The 21,293-nt window shown below is 35.0% G+C and overlaps 1 long non-coding RNA gene across 1 annotated transcript in view; it reads right to left on the reverse strand.

The window, feature by feature from the left end:
• The window catches only part of LOC138110845 (uncharacterized), a 32,006-nt gene extending 21,341 nt beyond the window's left edge, over nt 1-10,665 (reverse strand). The window contains exon 1 of the long non-coding RNA XR_011151107.1: nt 10,546-10,665. This is a non-coding gene — a long non-coding RNA (uncharacterized lncRNA). The remainder of the gene's footprint in view (nt 1-10,545) is intronic.
• Between the last annotated feature and the right edge of the window lie 10,628 nt (nt 10,666-21,293).

A 21,293-nucleotide genomic window follows, 5' to 3' on the forward strand; every position in this document is an offset into this window, starting at 1 on the left:
TTCTCTCTTTACATAAAACTCTTTCTTTTTCTTTTAATAAGACTTTCCCCCTCTCAGTCAAAAATATTATTCCTGTAGCATGAATACAGCATTTTAAGAGCTGAAAATACTTCATAGAAAAGTTAAAAGACATTGCAAAGGGCAGAGGATCATCCTCCTTAGTGAAATCTTTGCCAAATCTCATGTCATGCTCATGAGATTTTTATTTCCCTTGCAAATCTTGTTCTTCAGTGCTTTCTAATTATAGCTCTTCTTATCTCTATATCTATGCATATTGATTTGCTGGATATAACACAGATCTTATCTTCAGCATTAAATAGTAATGCATGCCATTGGCTAGTTCTGTAGCATGTGAAAAATGTACCTTATTGCAGCAATTTGAGACAGTCCTCTTTTACATACCATGTGAGGTATTACATTCCTTCATTTAAGATAGGAACACTAGAAACTAGTAATATACAGTATATAATTTTGTGGTTTTCTCATATCCAAGATGCAAGCAGGTGTTTTTCTGCATCCTTACTGTATACTGAGTTGCTGACTGGAGACTTTATGCCCTATCATTTTAATAACTATGTTGAGATACCTACATTGAACTTCAGGAGCTATCAGCCCATATAACAGAAGTTTAAAAATTACTTGAAACAAGATTGCTTCTTCTAGTATTAAGTGATGAGAGACACAGGACTTCCCAAATCCTGAACTTCATTAACCAATATCAACTTTTTCTGCTAGCGTCAATTTCCCTTCAGTTATTCACACTGTTCACGCTTACAATCTTCCCTTAACAAATTATATTATCAAGGTATGTCATCAGAGGCAAGACTGTGTGATCACTCTCACAGAAATCATTCCTTGTCAATAATAACAATAAATGTGTACCTATTCAAAGGGATAAATAAAGAAGTAAACCCAAACAAGATAAAACTAACAAATAAAACACCAGCAAACAAACAAACAAGCAAAAAAACAACCCCCCGAAAACTAAATCCAGGAATGTCATGTGACTCTGACTGTCTAAGCTTAGTAGTTTGGTGATAATGCCTTTTTCTACAAAAAGAAAAAATTGTCTCAATATGGATTGTCATATAAAACCTCCTAGAGGAAAACAAATAGCTCAAGAATACCAAGCTTATGAAAAGAAATACAAAGAGTAGGTGGTAAAGGTGTGAGTTATTTCAGCTCAAATGTCCACCCCTGTAAAGATTAATAACCAGATGCCATTAGCCATTCAAAGAGAGAAAAACAGTGGGGAGAGAGGAGACAGTAAATATTATGCAGCTGTAGGGATGAGATCTCACACTGCTAGGGGATCCTGCAAAGCAGTGATCGGTTTCAATGGCATAAACCACAAAATGGACATTTGAGCCAAATATCCCTTAAATTGAAATCAGAAGATCTAATGTTTTACCATAAATAAAAACAACCATGGAGTGGGACACTGTTCTTTTAAGGTTTACATTGATTATACATCCAAGCAATCCTCACATTTATCACACTTTCTCCTCATCTAAGATGAAATAACTGATGTTACATCTGGCTTTAAAAGTCACTGGGTCACAAACGGCTGAAGAGAAGAATACTCTGAGGCAGCAGGACTATGCACTTGGTTTGTTCCTCTGCACCTCTAAGATTTGGTATTAGCAACTGTCAGAAACAGCATGTCAGCACACAGGGACCTTTGACCTGGCTGTGTACCCTTGGGCTTACTCTTTTTATGTTCCTACCACATGGTTTCTTTTTTTTCCCCTTGCATTTGTAAATCCATCTCATTATAATCATAGCAGCTTACAATTTTCTATACAGGAACTTTAACCTCTGACTTTTGATTTTGGTGAGTTTTTCCTTATTAGAGCAGCAATTTTTATTCTTCATCTTTCCCGCACCTGCTTTTATTCTTAAAATTTAATACCTAATCTTCCTTTCCACAACATGGGCTTTTCCAGAAATGAGGCATGTGACAGGATCACATACACTATCACAAAAGTCAATTAAGTAGCACAAGAAAAATTACTAACATCTAGTGGGTCCACGAAGAATTGACCTTACATAACCAAGATCTACATGAGCCTCTAAGGTCCAGACCTGAATGAAAATGAAGGTGTTTTGAACTCTAGTTTGATAAGATGTTTAGTTGAGATTCATCTGCAGAAAGACAAGTGGTTTGCGAATGTCGGGGCACCAGATTCCAGCATCTGCAGCGGGCTCGGATGCGTTAAGAGCCGGAGATGGGGCAGCAGCGGAAAGGCGCCTTTGTCCCGCACAGCCGCGGCCTCTGCTAAGTAGCCTCGAGCGGCACCTACTGGCCCTCCCTCTGTGAACGCCGTGCAAGCGTGCCCACGCCTGGAAGAGGCTTAGCCCTGATGTCCTACAAATTGACCGAGAAATTCATTTTGTTTCATCGCTAGCTGACAAAATAACAAAGAGGCACTTCTATCTGGCTAAAACAGTAGACGTGGTACTGGAGTAACAAAATTATCTCTGGAAATCTTCCATGTATGATGTGATTCTGCATCACCTTGCTGAGCACTGGAGCTAAAAGTCCAACACACTGATCTGGGAAACCCAAGGAATTTACAACATTGCCTCAAGAACTTTGCCTAGTACCCTCATAGATGTAACCACCAATAACACAGGAGCCTGAAAAAAAACTCACAAAAACATATAAGACAACTTCCACAAAAATATATGTACACTTCTGAGGAGTAGAATTTTAAAGTAAAAACTCTTGGAGTTCAGGATTTTAAGTAACGTGAAAATCAGTCAAAGATCTCATATTGACTTTCACAGAAAACAGAGCAAAAAAGCATAATTAAACCTGGATCGGGACTGAGTATGTGGTAAGCTCTTGGTTCTAAATTATATGGTATAGAAAACCAGAAGTATCTGGCAATTGGAAGTTATAAATAATTTTGAATATTTACAAAAAAAAAAAAAAAAAACAAACAGTGATAAATATAAAAATATATATGTAACCAGGTCGGGATATGTTCCTTGGTCTGGATATTTTGGTGTTTTTGTTTGTTTTTGTTTAGTTGCTTGGGTTTAAGTTCCAGCTATTAAAAAAAAAAGACAAAAATGTGTTTCTGGAAACTTTTAGGATTATTGAACTCTCAGTCTTCACAGTGCATTAAATTGTGTTATTCAGAACAGAACTTCCTGTAATTGCCATACATTAAGAAAATAATGCAAGTTTTAATGGTGTACTAACAATTGAATTTATTGCAAAGTACTAGTGGACTTCTCTCAGATTACTTGGAATTTGAATAAAATGCAGTAGCTAGCAGGGAAAATGCAGCCTTTCAGACTGCAACTGTGTTGCAGTCCACATTAAGACAATCTACATTTCCAGAGTATTTCTCCCTGTGTTCTTGTCTTTATAATGAACAGATAACACCTTTTATCAGGAAAGGAATATGGAAGGGGTAAGACACTGTGTGGGCTCTGTAGTACCAATAAATAAGAACATGATTTATGTATCTTTTTTTGCTAGCAATACTGTCACAAAAAAGCTCAACTGCATGTGAGAAACTAGACATGTATGAAAAGCAGATGGCTAAGTTCCCACATACTTAGGGCTGTTTGCTAGAAAATAAAGTCACACTGGGCAAGTTGATCCCATTCTTCCCTAAAAGCTTTTTCTTTTTTTGTGACGGTGGCACACAGTTTTATGTCCATTGGGCTTTTCACTGGTGGACACAGAAATAGCTGTCATTAAAACTCATTTTGTATTTTATTAATGTGTGTGTGTGTGTATGTTTCCTTTTTTTCTGTTGTCGCTGTATCAAGTTATTATAATATAATCTCTACAGACCATGGTAGTTGTTTTAAAATTTCAATAACTTTATCAAATGAACAGTTTTATTAGGTGGATAAATACACATCATTGAATCAGTAGAACTGAGTCCATGTAAATTCGTTATTAAATGTGGCTGCAATTCAATATGTATCACCAATATCCTTAGGTAATCAAGGCAAAACCAAACATTTTAGACTGTACTTTATAGAGATTTCACACTTTCAGTCTCTGTCTGCACTTACTCTTCAAGAGAAGATGACTAATCTGATTTTCTAATCACTTTTGTAACTCAAAGAACGTAAATTGCACTTTATGCTGCCAGAGCAGTGAACATCGGGAGAAGTTACTTAGAAAGGAGACATCTAAAACATTTAAAAAGAAGAAAACAAAACCCCACCCAGTATCCTAAAAGTTTGATTAATTAGTGTGACCTGCTTTGCATTTCATATGTCAAAGAAGAAAAATGAATGTGTACACTAGAGCCATTTACTGTGCTCTTGTTCACCAATCAAAGTATCTTAAATAGAAGCAAATTCCATACATTAAGGTATTTAGGCGAGGAATTTGAACTGTAACAGATGACAAATTGTTGGGCTAGTGCTCTGTGTTCCAAAACTTTGTGAGAAACTTTGGAAAATTATTTTTTTTCTAAGGACCTTTCTAGTAATTTTATTAGCTTAAAACTCATCCAAAAAAACCTTGTTGATAATAATATCTAATGCATAAGTCAGAAACTGCTTAACTGAAAATATAATTGAATTTAATTCTGAATATATCATACTGAAAATTAAGTTCAAAGTTAATGAGTTGGAATGATCCCCCTGTGTTTCTTAAAGTACACTAACCCATGTAAGTTTTGGGTTTATACAGAAACTGTGTGAGTAGGAGACCTTTGCCATTCAGGTGAAAAAACATCTTTAGAGAAGGAAACTAATATAAGTAAAACACTTCAAGTTTGGGAAAGGAAGCTCGTAGAATATGACTTTGATTTGTCATCAATATTAATATATACATATTTGTATGTGATGGTATTAATATCATATTTCAGTAACGATAATTAAAACTAGCCTATTTCTTCAGTTATCCTACTAGGATATTGATAGCAAATAAAAACAGTTAACTTCGATATCTTTTTGTTCCTAAGCACTGGATTCCAAACTAAAACTTCATTTTTGGATTCAAACTGCTGAGATGGGTGAATATTGACAAAATGTTTGGAAATTAAAACATTTAAAGTACATGAAAGGGAACCTCTTGAGCAAATTTCTTGACTTGTTTACTTAAACCAAAACTAATCAAAGACAGTTTCCAATTTTACCACCTCTGGCTATAGGATTGATATTCCTCATATTCTAATAGCAATTGCAATTAAACCCAATGAACTAGGGATTTCCAAACAGGATAAAGCATTTGTTAGAGACTATAAACTCAAAGCCCGTAGTTATGTTTAGTCATTAAGTAGGACCAATAGAATCTTTCCATACAACGCTAATTAGAAGGTATAAAGTAGCAAAACACATTAGTGAATAAAGTTGACTGTTCTGTTGGCTGAATACATGAAAAATAAAAAGCTCCAAATTCTAAATGGAAATATTAAGTATAGAAAATTTTTGAGGTTGTCCATTCAAAAAGGAAGAGTCTTAACCAGAGGGAGATGAGATGCTTTGTACTCTGCCACATCGAATGCTATGCCTGGATATTTTGTACGTTTTACATGGAGGAATGTTTTGATTGTGTTTTTCTACCCTAGAGGAATTTATCAAGTGTATCTCTAGCAACAAAGCAGTTAAAAAGGAGCAGATTGGGGTTTTTTTGTGCAGCTACATAAAAATAAAAAAGATAATTTGAGAAGTTATTAAAATGTATTTTATGTTATAAAAATTATATCTTTTTTCCAGTTCTTTTGCTTCTAATTCTCTGAACCAAATTTTATACAGGCTGCAACCAACTGGAAGGGATCATGTGTTAATTTGTAAGTCTAAATCAGATCTAAATTAAAGATCAAGGACCTTATGTTAATTAGAAGAATGTCTCTCCAGTACATGATAGCAGGTAGGCAATTTCCATCATCTTTCCAAGAATCAGATTATTAGGCTACTGGGAATTTACAGATGTCCCAATTCTAGAATGGGTGTGAGCAGCTGCTCTGTTCTATCAAAATCCCCTTAATCCTCACTGAAGTTTTTCTTCTGTTGCCTTAATTTGATTAAGCATTTTTGCTCTAAATATCAAATGTTAAGCAAAGCAGAAAACCTATTTTTGATTAAGCAACACTAAAAAGAACAAGAAAATATTTTATGTCTCATTCATTAGCAGAATAAATCTATGGAGGAATCCCAATTATATTTTAAAAATCTAAACTAGGAGACCTCTTAAAAAGGCTATGTTTAGAGTGTGTTACAGAGAAGTGCACCTAAAATAATCCTGAACATAGGATAAACTCACCAAATCATACTTCACAACTGTGAAACCTACTGAAATTTATTAAGTCTGAGAATTAGTTAAACAGAAATGCAGCAGAAGGTAATGCATCACACCTTAATTTACTCTAACAAGTAAAGCCTAGTTTTAATAATTCATTATACCTTGCAATGAGCTAGTAACTAAGGTGAAACATACATTAGAACAGCAAGATCAAAGTAGGAAGCTTTAACTTTTTTTTCCATTGGTTATTCTGCAACTGGGTTGTGTCTTTCACTATGGGGCAGTTTGCTTCATGACATAAAGGAGTCCATAAACAATATTTGTATTGAATATTCTAATAATTTTTCCAAAGTTAGTAAATAACTCTTCAAATGGCATAGAAGGCTAAACATATCTTTTGTGCTCATTGATGAATGTACTTTTTTATCATCTCAAATAGTTGAGAGACTCACAATAAGATCTAGAGCTAATCAAAAACAAATTTCATATATTTTTCCTTTGGATCCAAATTTTTACTGGTCTCATGGTAGAAACTCCTAACCATTTTAAAGATACCATTTATAGTGATATAAGAAGCTGTGGGGGGTTTACTGCAAGGTAAAGGCACCACTCAGATGAAGCTGTACATGCACTGGTAGAATAGGGAACTAAATCATGGTTTTCTTTCCTCCTTGAAGCCTGGAATTTGTTTATTAAGATTTTCCATAAAAGCATTTACTGTGTACATAAAGATAAAAACTTTAACATCCTTACAGTGTTTCTTGTCTTTGCATATAAAAATAAGACATAAAGAGATGCAGCTTTATTCCAAGTATGTTGTTAGATGCTTTCTTATTCAGCTCATCTGTGCTATTATGTCAATGAGCATTATGTCTACAGTGCTCTGCCCTAGAATAACCACAATTGGTGAGATTAAATTGGAAACAAATTCTTGTTATCAGTGATTTCTGAACTTGCAAAAGGTCAGGAGAAGAGTTGGGAGAATTTTGCTCTCCACCAATGTGCAAAATAGACTGTTCATTCCAGGGGGAAAAATTAAAACATTTATCAAAATAAATAGATTTGTATGTTAAATCTGTAAAAAGGCTGTAGTTAATTTAAATGTCATTCAGGAACATGGGCTTTTATTAAATTGTCTATTCAAGAATACTCTAATACCAGCTGCCACTTACAGCACTTATGAATGACAAAAGTTTGTCTTAATTGCCTACTGCTTTCTCATGCTTTCCTGTTTTTTAGAACTGTCTGGAAAAAATTATGTAATGATGGGATGATATTTTTGCACAATTTAATCCTAAAACTTACAAAAAAATTTTTTCTTCCATGTTCTTTTAAAGAAATGCAAGTTCTTTATAATTCTTTGCTAAACCCAGTGTAATAAATTAATCATGTACAGATGCTTATAGGGGAGATAAATTTTGTGGGATTTGTTTTGTTGGTTTGGGCTTTTGCAGCTGTTTTGGGTTTTCTTTTTTTTTGCATGTGTTTTATTTTCCAGAAAATATGAATACAGTATTTTCTCATCAGACACACACATTGTTGGGGCAGTGATCATGATTTCATACACAAATTATACATTTAAACATTTAGCTGACTAACAGCATTGGAAAATCAGTTACAAGAATGCACTTCCCAATACTGATATGCTCCTTAGTACTATGTGTTGGAACTTTTGTAGCCACCAATCTCAAAACAAAAAGTGTTTATAGTCTCCAATTTACAGATTACATACAGATTACAAAACTGACACAAAATGGTTTATCTGAGCACCCAGAGGAGACCCACACTTTCACCTGTAATTTTTTTGTGGCTAGCATCTCTAAGAACAAAATTAATGAGATTGCAGTTCAATAAGCATAGTGTTGCACAGCAGCCCCATTTATATTTTAAAGAAGCCAGTGATCTAAGTCACATGTCTGATGTAGATGGGAAGCTGTTCACAAATAACACATCAGGTTAAATTACTATCTTAGTATAAGTCCTCCTTTTAGGAATAAAATCTTACCCTAAAGTAAAAAAATATAGAGTAAAAAAATTATTCTCCAAGTGTCATTTACCTGAACCCAAATACATTTCTCTGGAATGGAATGTGACACACACACAAAAGAGTAGGAATCCAATCTAAAATAAATGTCTGTTTTCACTCAGTCTCCTGACAGACTGGTATCCAGACCACCAAAACCTCCATGCTTCCACACTGGAGCACAGATCCATCATCTGCCAATGAATCCATATGGTGATAATACCACATTTGTAGCCCTAATCTCAATGATAACATGCTATAAATAGGGATTTTAAGTGGGAATTGATCTCAATAATCTTCCCTATGAAACTTTAAGATGCTGTTTAAAACGGTCAGTTACACTTTCTCAGAGTACGACTGAAGGAAAATACTCTGGTTAGTACAAGCAATATTTCACTACCAAATTTCTGACTACTGCACAAAGTAAAAAAAAATTTAAAAATTCACACAAATCAACTCTGATTCTTTAATGTTGTCATATAACAAGCTGTTAAATCACATAAACATTCCCTTAGAAAGCTATCAGAAAAAGTGCCTCTGATCAGTTCACTACATGAAATGAAAGGGAAAAAAAAAAGCAGAAACCTTTAAAAATTTTACAACTGAGTTCACAGCAAGTCAGCTAGAGAGGAAATGAGTTTTTACATGGTTCCAGTTTTATGTGAAAAGATAGATAAGTTGCTGATTGCATCAGTAGTTGTATTTGTCATTTAATCAAATGAGAAATTAGAAGCCAAACTTAGTAATTCAGCTGCTACTGAATATATTATCTCTTCTTGATATAATCACAGAGAATTTCACTTCAAATTAACTCTTGCAATCCAATTAATGCATTTTATAAACCTGAACAAACATCTTCTTATCAAAGATAGGGACATTTCTCCCCCATTTTTCATTTGAACAATCTTTTCCTGAAAAGAGGCATCTTGTGTTTTAGAGGTCACCTGCTCCTGCTGTTTGTTCTGCCCCTGAAGTCATAATCTTCTGCCTGTGACATCACAATTAGTTTCTGCAGAGCTGATTATAGCTACAAACCAAGGATTATGACTTCAGGTGAGCAAGAAGCAGCAGGAACAGATGAGCTCCTGAGGAAAATGTTCCCTGTTCATGACTGTATCCTTAGAAACAAAGTGCACAAAGTAGAAGTTGCGCTCAATTCAAAACAAAACACTTTATGTGGGATGGCAGTATCTGTTAGGATTTGCCTATTGGTCATATGCATGTAATTATTTTCCATATAAATGCTGAAAAGCAAGACATGGAAAATATTCAATAGATAATACCAAGGTTCCCAGAACTACATTTAGTTTAGATTTACAAGCCCCAGATTGTCTCATTATGTATTACCCATAGCACAGAGTAGATAAGCAGTGCATTTTACAATACCAGTAAAGATATTGCATCAAAGCATTTATAGTCTAGGCTGAATGAGGACAAGCAGAACTGTAAACAGGACTAGAGTACAAGATTTCAGGGCAGAAAAAAACAGATTAAATAATAATATGATTCTGTGGGAGGCTAATGTATAGATCTTGAAACTAACAAATGTAGATTTTAGTGTGAGTTATTATCTGCTTTGTGTTTAAGAAAAGGGTTATTTTTTATTGCCTGTCAACTTTAACCCATTGAGAAAAGCAGTGTTTTTTGTCTTGTGGTGACAGCAAGGGGCTTTGGGACTCCACCATTTGCTTGCTGTAAAGTCACTCAATGCATCCAGATCTCATTAAGTTTTCTGTGCAATGCAGTGCTGCAGCCATTAGAGAAATAAGGACTCTTTAGACCTTCAGATGTCTGTATGTTATGAATGTCAGAAATATCCATATCTATCTCTCTAGTAATTCTCTCAGTATAAATATATGCATGAAGGCTTTGGGCCAGAGTCTGACCTACAGTAAGTTATAGCCTTAGAACCAGTGTGCCTACTAAAGTCAAGGACAGAAACTTCACAGATAAAGAAGTGATAGTTACATTGTAACAGAAGTTCAGAATGAAAAAAACATTTTCCCTTCTGGTTTTGGATCAAGAAATACATTTCAAAGGCATCAGAAATTATAATTCTTGGCAATTCATTTATTATTTTCAAAAAACCCCTGTTGTTCAGCGAAAGAGAAAAAAAAATCCCCTTTAGCGAGATTGAAAATAATAAGCTTTTTAAAGCTGTAAATTTTGCCATGTTGACACTGCACTTTGAAACCTGAAAAAGCTTTCATTTTGACTCTGCAGAAATACAATATCTCTGCTAAAAAGCTTTCTAGGTATTAATATTTCATAAATTATAATTAATCTTTTTAAGTCTTACCTTGATGAAAGAAGTCAAGCATCTAAGATTAAGTCCTTAGTCTTTAAAATTTCCACTTGCCCAGAGGATATTCCACTGGGCTCCATACTCAACCCCCTATTGATTTTAATTTATATAAATGATCTGTTGCCTCTCTCACACTACTGTAGGGTTGCCATGCACACTGGCAAATTAGAGACAGGCTGTGGTAATGAATTACTAGGCAGGCACTTTCCACATGGGTTGCTGCTAACACTGATTTAATTATTTCTTCAAGAAGTTAAAATTCAGATTTAACTTCGAGCATTGTCCAGGCTGTGGCTGGACAGCTAAGGGAAGTAATACCTATTAGGGCTTATCTGACTACAAATCATGTTTAAGTTCAAAAGGGAGAAGAAAATACTTAGACTAGTAACTAGTACAACTAATAATAATGAAGTACCTAATCTAAGTGGAACTAGTTCAGAAAATGTGAAAAAGGCCTGAGGTCAGTGCTAAGGTGCACTCGGTTGAAACAAGAAGAAACTAAATGCACCTTTTTTGGTTGCTTCTGACATTCAGAAATATGACATTTTCATTTATCTCTGACATACTTCTGGGCAGAAGGCCTGTACATTTAAATCTTTCCTGTGTCTTTAAAAACATAAGTGGTATGTAATTTTATAGAAGTTCTCATCATATTATTGAAATTTAACTTGGACAAGCTGTTTTGTTTGCAGTGGATCTGACAGCTAGATCTGCAAGAGCTCTGTGTGAGGTTGACTGGAGACTGGATTACAAATGGAGCCAACAATTCTTCTGAAAGGCTTAAAAAATGCTTCTAAGTTCTTGTGCTCTGCTATTGCACAGGGCACTTGTAGTTTCATCTTTAGCTGCTCTGAAGTTTCCTGCAGTGTTTTGAAGTCTGTAGTTTCTGGTGGCACACAAAAAGAGGGGACATCTGAATTACTGCATGTCGGTCTATGATTCCCTCAGCCATGTGACCCCACAGTCCATCAAAAGAAGATAATATTTAATTGTGCAAATATCTACTGTACCATTTGAGCTTGTTCTGGTTTGGCCAAATTTAGAAATATATCCTCTGAGAGATGGTAGGTCACAACCATCCCTCCCTACCAGGTTTGGGAAAAAAAATAAATTTTCCTCGAAGGGAAGTGAAAGAGATAAAAACTATTTCTTTAAGAAACACACAGGAAAAGGATAATGATGCTAAATAATAAAACCTCTTGATCTGCTGAGAGACACCTGGGAAAAGTTCCGAGTCCTTCTGTAGATCCCCCCCCCCTCGCTGGAGCTGGGATGGGGTGGTGGGCCCACCTCCAGAGCCAAGGCCTCGGTGGAAAGTCCTCCCAATGTATTCTGATGTTGAAACAGTCCAGCAGAGAGAAAAGGAAAAAAACAAAGTCCCAGGAAAACAAAAGTTCAACTATCTGAAGGAAAAGGAGCTGAGAAATAAAACTGCCAAAAGCTGGCTGGAAGGAAAGCAAGACGGGTGCTTCCCTTCCCTCCCACTCCCCTGCTGCAGCTGAAAAAAAAAGTCTCTATCTCTGTGTGTCCTTGAACAAGCTGCAAACTGCTTTGAAAAAGTTTTGCTCAGTTTTTACTTCCCTCTCTCAGGCTCAGTTTAAAGGCATAGAAAGGCACAAAAATTAATTTCTGGGCATAGGGCAGCGATATGGGATACACATCATAAAGTCACCCCAAGACAGAGCTCCTACTTGAGTCTCAGCTAGAGGCCAGCATCCCTGGGACTACAGAACACTGTTCAAGCAGGTGGCTCAGCTGAAAATCTGTCAAGTGTTTGGGAATCTATGAAAAGTTACAGAGAGGGAGATGGTAAGAAAGACTTTTTAAAATATATAAGAATAGTTTCTTTGCAAACTCCACTGACCCTTCTGGTAGGCATAAGGAGACTGTTGAGAAAGCTGAAAGATGGTTAATGATTGCTAAATTAAAACCTTTACAAAGAGAAGAAAAGGGATTATTCTCAAAGGATTGTGAACTAGGAAGCACTGGATAAGATACTTTATAAATGGATCCACAAGTCAGGCTAGGAAAGGCTACTTTGTAGACCTAACAATTTAATATTTGAAAAACACTGGAAGGTAGGGTTCCTTGAAGGGAAGGTCTTGGGGTTTCTGTCTGTTTTATTAGTGTCTCCTGCACATTAATACCTACTGACAGAAAAAAAATGGCAGATATCAAAGGGAAAAATTTCCCAAACTAAAAAGAACAGGGGTGTTTCTCTACATGTACATCTCCTGTTGAATATGCAGACATTCCAACTTTATATGCAACCATGACAAATATATCATCATGCCCACAGTGGAGAAAAGGCTCCCCCTATGCAAACCCCCAAAGGTCACCTATGCAAACCCCAGCTGTGAATCTCCTTGCTGCAACCCACATTGTCACTGCATGTGCTGGATACTCTCTGCTCATCTCTTTCTAGCCAAGGCAGAGTTATGATGCTGTGGAGAAAGTTCTGGCAGTGTCAAACCAGGTTTGATTACTGTTGTTTCCATCTTCCAGTTCTGAAGTCACTTCTCACTGTTAAAAATATTTGTTCTTTTATATTTAATTTCACTTTATACCTCAGCTAACTCTTGGCTTTTGATAGCAATTTGGTTACTGTTTAATCAAGTTGATGGTCATCTTAAGTAAATGTCACCGTTGCTGATTTCCTCACAGCATTATAAATTTTGGCTAAAATCCTCCCACTCAGAGGTAGATAATATGGTAGTTTGTTCACATCAACAGTTTATACTCACATTCTTCCCTTATTACCTGTTGTTATCCAGGCCATGTCACCACAGGGAAGCCATTTGGACTGCCCCAAAGTACTAAACTTCCTGAGTGTTGCCAGGCATTCCCATCTGATCTTGCAGTACAGATCCCATTGTGTCCCACTGGCAGTGGTATATGCCCTGTACACCATAAACCCTTGTGATCTATACTGTAGGTTTATTTGATAAGCCATAAAATTCACCCTTCATAGGAAGTATTGGATTTTCCTCTTGACTTGAGCCAGAACCTCATCTCTATTGGCTTGTCCTGGGAAACCCAAAATATTATTGTATTCTAATAGATATGTTTTTAAACTCCAGGCTCTTCTTTCTTTTTGTCCTTGATCGTTTTTGGTTGCTGTTTGTGGGAAGAAGGAGTTTTTGTAACTGTGTTGGGTTGGTTTCCGTGTTGTTTTTTCTTTCTTTCTCTCTTTGTTATGTCTTGGCACACATAGTCAGGACAGGGGGGAGGGCTGCCACCGTGTTTGTCCCCACACACACAGTCGTCTGGGGAGGATGCCAGCTTGAAGGAGGGGTTTCTCCACCAGTTTTAGTTTCTCTTAGCTCCCAGGGAGTCATTGAACTTTCGGCAACTTTGTAATTAGTGATTATTACTATTATTTTTCTTGCCTGCTGCTATTTTGGTTTTTTCAGTAAACTGTGGGGTTTTTTCCATTTATATCTACTCCTATTCATCTGTCCTTATTGGTGGAAAAATATTGGTTAAAACTAAAGAGGAGGTAAATAATTTTGGAGTGTTTGTCTCTTAAATTGTCTTTAAACCAAGACATGGACCCATGCTATTATTTTTATCTGGAGAAACCAGAAAACTGAAAGTTTAATACTTCAGAATAATCAACAAAACTGTGGAGTACCTTTCCTGAGTCAGAAATTAATAAAATGAGAAATGGTATTCTATGCTCTGCCAATGCCAAGGGATTTATATTACAAAGATTTCATTTCACTAATGTCATGTAGGTCTTGAACAGACATTTCACACCACTCATCACTCTCAGAGACCGAGAAGCTGCAGTACATCAATGTCTTTAATGACAGCAGTGACATATCTTGAATGAAGAGTCCCCCCTGTTTATCCTTAAGGATGTCAGTTTTATTTCTCCAAGTATTCAGGCTTGTTTGTGGGTTACAAGTGCAGTAACTTCAAATGCATGAAGATGCCTTTAAATCCAGAGACACAGGATTATAAGGGGGAACCTAGATCATTAAGTCCAGTCTCCCTAACGTTGATATGTACACAATTTAGCTGACTTCAGACATCATTCAGGCTCCACTTTAGAGATAGGCTTTCCTCTCACCACATCAACTAAGAGGTTGTTTGTTTTTGTTTTCCAGATGTTTTTTTCCTAGTTTTAATTATTATTTTAGTTTACAGTCTGAATGTTTGTACCCATCACCACTTTGTATTAATTTCTTCCTATACCAACTTTATTTTTCAGATAGAGAAGATTTTTTTCTAGCACATATCAAATGATTGTATATTTAAAGTGTAAAGATTTTTCCACATAAACTTTAATTTTCTGCCCTTCAGTTTTCCCTAATAAGACAAATTTTCCAGCTTTTTAGTTACCAATGTAGGCCTTTTAAATCTATTAAAAAAACACAGTTATTGTTTTTATTTAGTACTTAAGTATAGCAAACACATTATAAATGAGCTTCTGTGTGAAGCCTTGTTTGTGAAAGTGTCTCCTGGAAATATGTCCTTTGGCACAAGGGTCACACTGGGTTTTCCCATGGTCAAAGTCCTTCAGTGTCTGTACTCATATTGTGAATAAATAAACAGTCTTTTATGTAGATGTAATTCCTCGTTGACAAATTTCTAGCTTTAACAGAAATTTATCTTTGAAACAATCTTGTATATTTCTTTGTGGCAGATAGATTCTGTAAGACAAATACTTCCAAAGCATGATATTTTATGATACCATGTCTAGCAAATGGACTGTTTTGTTGTTGCCTTTTTTTTTTTAATTTTCTGTTTTATAACAGCAGTCTGCTGAATAAGTTTGACAAAAAGATCCTAATCATAGTATTTGTTGATGTAAAATATCTTTCCTCCTCTCTGTCACTTTTCTTTATGGTGATTATCATATTTTCCCTTTTACTTTATGATCATCTGAATGCTATTTTTGTTTCTTTCTTTTAACTCCAGACACATGTCTTAGTAACAATTTGCCCCTTACTTCTTCTCCATCATGACCTCAAACTCTTATCTGCACATGATCCCTTCCAGTTTTCACCCCTTCCCTGCTGCAAAACTTTCGTAGGTGACTGCTGATTCTTCAATGAGCTGAGAGGTAGCTCTTGAGAGCAGCTCCTTCACTGCACTCTGCAGATTCTGCAGCCAGGTTGTCTCACCATCTCCTATGTTCTTCAGCCCACCTGGCTCAGCAGCCACCCTCAAGCAAACAACACAGTTGAAAGGAGTCCTCTCTGCATTTTCCTATACTTTCTCAGCACGTGGCTGCTTTACTAGTTTTTTGTGTTTTCTTGGGTCAGTCATGCCTTCATTTTGGTTTGTCATTCATTGACTGTTCTTCATATGTCACTGAAGGCACAGACCTGCCCTCCAATCTGAGCATTACCCAGACTTCTAGCTGTGTGAACAATACACATTGTCATAAATGACATAAATTAAGAAGTTAAAAAAACAGCATATACATCAAGAAGATTGAAATTTGAAACACATAGTGTACCAAGAGGTTAATTTCATGCTTTTGAAGGTCAATCTCTACTTTTGATTTGACAAGTATTGGATTTTTTTGGCAAGCTGTTGTTGTAGAAGTAAAATGCATTATAAGTTATAATGAATGCAGATATTCCCGTCTGACAAGATTTACAGAGAACTGCAGACTTGAAGAAAACTTATTTCACATTTTCTGACTAAAGGTTCAGCTTAGTGGCATTTTTAAAAATGTTTCTAAGAACTGCCAGATCATTGCTTACTAAACTGGATTATAAAATGAGATATTGATTATCTTCCTTTGTATTTGATGAGTTATGTGTAAAATCTAGCTGTATTTGTTCTGAGTAAAAAGACTTCCAGCTTCTAGATACTTTGAAATTTTAGAGCTCAACTAATTTGGATAGTATGTCTTCCAGAGAAGTGATAATACATTTTTAAAGTTTCACTTTTCTTGTTCTTCATCTCAAACTGAACCAAACAAGTGAGGCTGGTCTCAGAATACTAAAGTTGATCTGCATAGGGCTGGTAAGCCTAGTTGCAAAGAGAATTTATATATATCTTTTAAGTACTTTACTCTTATATGTCACCAGACATTTACTCTAAGTTCAGGAAATGAGTAGGTAGACCTGACATTTGAATCCATATTTTACATTCCTTACATCACAGCTTATACAGTGAATACTTCTGTCTAGATTTGTTTGCACACCTTATTTGCTATGTTTATGAGAAAGAACCTAAGAACTACTTGTCAAACACCCAGCAAGTTTAAGATAAAGAACCTAAAGAGAAAGAAAAAAACCAAACACATTCAGCTGAATTTGAGCTTAACATGACACAATAAATAACTGTGGCCAAAGTTAATGTATCAGGAATGCAATTACAAACATCATGAACATGTGTATTGAGTTTGTAAAACAGATGCATTCCTCCAGATCATCCAGTGCTAAAGAGGTCATAACATGAGAGGCTGGTTCATGATGCTTCATCCCATTACTCCACCTCTGCAGGGTTTCTTTGAGTTCTTCTGCTTCTCATCTTTGAGCCCTTTTGTTCGTCTGTGTTTCTTGAACCTTCTCAGACCTATCAGTCCTTCCAAATACTGCTGGAGTGCCCTCACTGCCACATCATGATTCTTGTCTGGCTGATACATTTCAGGGTAAGAGCTTTAGGGGGATACAAGCCAAAAAATGCAGAAAGGGGTGAGACAAGCAAGACACAGGATTCTCAAGGAAACATTCAGTTTTCTAATTAATTTCAGCAATAATAGCTTAAAAAAAAGGGGTTTTTTGATTTCCATGGATTAAAACCCATGATTTTAAAACTAATTTGTCAAAACTAAAATTGCTCAATGAGACTCTTAAAATATTTACTTTTGGATTACATATACTGTTCAAAGTGAGGAAAATATTAGCTAAACTACATTTACAATACATTGTAATTTCAGTATCCTAAGCATCTTCCAAAATGTATTTAAAAATACTAAGAATTTTGAGGTGCTTACTTGCTACAAGGAAAATAATTGGATATGCAGTCAAGTAGAGGAAGACAGAAAGCATATATCAGAGAAGGAAAACATAAGACAAAAAGGATATTCCAGTATTCTGAAAAGTCAAATATATTTAAAGAAATTATCTAATAACAAGCAAAAATAATTACAATAAAGTAAAATTTGGAAGTATTTTGTCATGTCTTTGAATAACTCTAAACTTCTGTTAATAAATATTCATAAAAAGATATTATCATTAGTATATGTAAAGAGAACTAATTTTTAATATTTTAAATATTTTTATGACTAAGAAATTCTGTCCCTTCAAAACAAAATTAACTTGTCTGGTATCAGGCAAAAAACCCAAACCCTTATAAGTCTTTGTTAATTGATCAATCTCTCAAATAATTAATATACTGTAATGGATTGAAGAATATTATCAGGAAGTATTATCTCTAAAATTCAGAAATGATATTTGGGAAAAAAAGTCACATCTGAAGAGATCTTTTAAAATTCATGTCAGCTTTCATGAATATGAAAGATGATCTGATTTCAGCCTATCAATCATTCTTTGTGAATTATCCATCCCCCTTTCATTGTAAGGGACACATCTACAGGCAGATGAGGAATGATTCCAACTCAATTTCTCTATCTGGATTAGAAAGAAGTTTAAACAGAGATCTATAGTGAATCTTCATGATTCTCACGTGTGATGTAGGAATCATAAATCACTTAACAGAGAAAAGAAACTGTATCTATCCTAAGAACTCTAGCAAGCATTATAAGGCTGAAGCTTCTAAATAAAATCAAGGACAGTTACTCTGGCAGCACCCCTAAGGAGCCACAATCTTTGTTTTGATCATGATTTTATCAACATAATATTTCTGACATCTTATTATTTCTAATTAAAATTCTTGAGCTCTGTATCACTGCCCCCACCTTAAAACATGAGTGGTTTCGATCCCACTGTCTCACTGCCTTGTTACTATTTGCATAAATGCAAATTTATGTCCTTTGTAAGTGTATTTTGTCAAATGGGCCATTCTGAAGCAAATGGGCTTTTTTGCTAGTTTGGGAGGCAATTAACCAGAGACATCAAAGTTTAATTTTACATTTCTTATTTATTTGTTCTGTTTATTTTCACTCAGTTGAAGGCCTTAAGAGTGAGTATATCTCTAACCTTACCACTTTTACCAGTGCTATACTAAGTCCCATGAAAACAGCATAGGAAAGCTTAAAGAATTCTTTTAACCACACAGAGGAATTTAGCCATCACAGCTAAAGTTTCTTTCATCATCACTTGCCCTTTCAAAGGACAAAAATACACAAATACACCAATGAATCTCTCATATTTCATGTAGTTTTATCTTGCTTAGCAACATTTAGTAAAGATATCTGTCATGACTGTCATATAACATATAGTTAAGCCTTAAAGTCTGTCTGATTTGATCGGTTACTCTGGTTATTCCTGCTGCTTCATGTATTATGCTTGCATCCACAAAGGAATTTAATGTATTCAGTTAGAACTGAGATGACTGGCGTAACAAAATGCAAATGAAATAAAAACTTGAAGTAAGGAAATTGGGACGTGGCAAAACTAGGAAATGAAAAAATATACAAAATGCTCACTGTAATAAAAGTCTGTTCTTCACTGTAACTAAAAGATACAAGATTAAGTATTTGGACTATTTCAGAGGAGATAGTCTGTGCTTGATTTGATTTACAGATGTTTAAAGCAATTCAAAACTTTGCTAAGAATCATCATGTTACACCACTGTTTGACTTACAATGAACAGGCATAATTTCAGTTCATGGAATCATAGAATCATACAATATCCTGAGTTGGAAAGGACTGAGATAAAAGATCTACAATTAAACACAGCATCTAAAATACTACTAATTGCTACCTATTACTTCATAATTGCTCACAGATTACTACAATTGAAAATCCCAGTAAAGCAGGTGAAATTAATTATATTTTCCCTATCAAACTTTGGGATAAAGTGACCTGTATATACAGGCTGTATTCTCAAGTTTATCTACTTTATTTCAAAATTTAATGCCCAGGAAATTAACCTGTCAAATCAAGAAGAGAATAAAAATTGCTTTCAACATTTTAACAGTTTCATCCTAAATGGCATAAAGATAAATAAATATGCACTTAAAAGCAGATTTCTAGTTTTACTGGAGTAGAAGAGAGGAGGCTCCATGGTATTAAGTTTTTTGCCTCAGTAGACTACATCTACATAAAAAAGTTAATGCAATTGGAAATTTCAATTAAAAAAAAAAAGGTTTTTTTAGTTTCATTTTGTATAGATGAATGTATTTCTCCTTTTGTTTACAATGGTTCAACAGTTGCAATCCAAAATTATATTAGTTATTCATATTCAGGCAAAATGAATTAATCTCAGTTCTTTGTTGATTTAAAGATTTCTTTTCAGAGGAGTAGCAGAATTATTGCAGACCTTTCTGTTGTAGTAGCAGTCACATTAAACTACCAGTGCCCCAGTGAATGCCAGGATTTTCCTGTAATATTATATACAGAAGCTGTACTGTACATAAACAGCTCAAACTACTTGACAAAGAAACACTGAGGAGAAATGTTAAGCAAAAAGACTGCTATCTTAATTGCCTACTCTTAAATATTAAGCTTCCTTAGTTTGAGTTATACTGAGGGTGTTTAGAATAAGTCAGGTCTAATTATGTTCCATTTTCTTAACAGCCATTTTATCCTGACAGCATTTACATGCAAGAGGATCAGAAGGACAAATGGTTTCACTTATTTATACAACTTGATGGAACATTCCACATCTCACATCACGTTTCATAGCATTTCTTAAGCAATAGGAAGATAAAACCTTGAAATATGTTTCTCATCTTTTCACCAGTCAAAGTTTTCACAAACTTGAGGCTTTGCAGATTAAAAGGGAAGTACATCTGCACAGCAAATGGAGCAGCTGTGATCAAATGAACATGTTTAAGTACTTTATAAATATATCCATATACACAATACTTTTAAACGTTGTTATATTGTACTAAAAGCTCCTTATTCGATTATAGATATTCCATGAAAGATAGTATGTTCTTCTTTGGAAATATATAGATATAGTACTCCATACATACAGAATTTATACTCACAACAGCATGTAACATATATCTTATTACTTAGAGGAGGTAGAACATTGATCTACACCATCAATAGCATATAGGTGAAACTGAACTGATGCCAGGGCAAAATGGTGAAGATATAAACTCTATTTACAATGCTTTGGAAACTTTTTTATTTTATGTTCAGTGTTTCTGTCCATGGCAGCAATATTATCTCTGATATTTCAGTATGGATAATGATCCTACCATGCCCTGCCCTGTTAAACTTTATAAAGTAGAAACTCATGTGAATGTATCAACAACATTCTGGGACAAGAAAAAAATCAAAATGCCATTGTTCTGCAGCATTTATCATTAGATACTTTTCAAGCCCCTGTCCTAGGAAATCAGATAGAATAAGCTCCATCAGGAAAATTTTTGATACAGGTTTTGAGGAACTCAGCAAAAGTGGGATTCATCTCATCTCCATTTAGCTATGAAAAGACAGGTTTAATTAAGTCATATCTGTAATGGAGTCAGTGAAGAACAAATGGGTCCCAGTCAGTGTGCCTTTATTAAGGATAATGAATAACTCTCTCATGAAAAGTACTATGGCAAAGTCTGCACAGGCTTAAGATCAAGATCAAATAAAAGTTCATGTTCCCTGAAAATGGCAAACCTAAATTGTTTTATAGTTTGAAGATTCTCG

This window comes from Aphelocoma coerulescens, chromosome 5, assembly GCF_041296385.1.
Source record: "Aphelocoma coerulescens isolate FSJ_1873_10779 chromosome 5, UR_Acoe_1.0, whole genome shotgun sequence".
In the NCBI taxonomy this organism is placed as follows: Eukaryota; Metazoa; Chordata; class Aves; order Passeriformes; family Corvidae; genus Aphelocoma; species Aphelocoma coerulescens.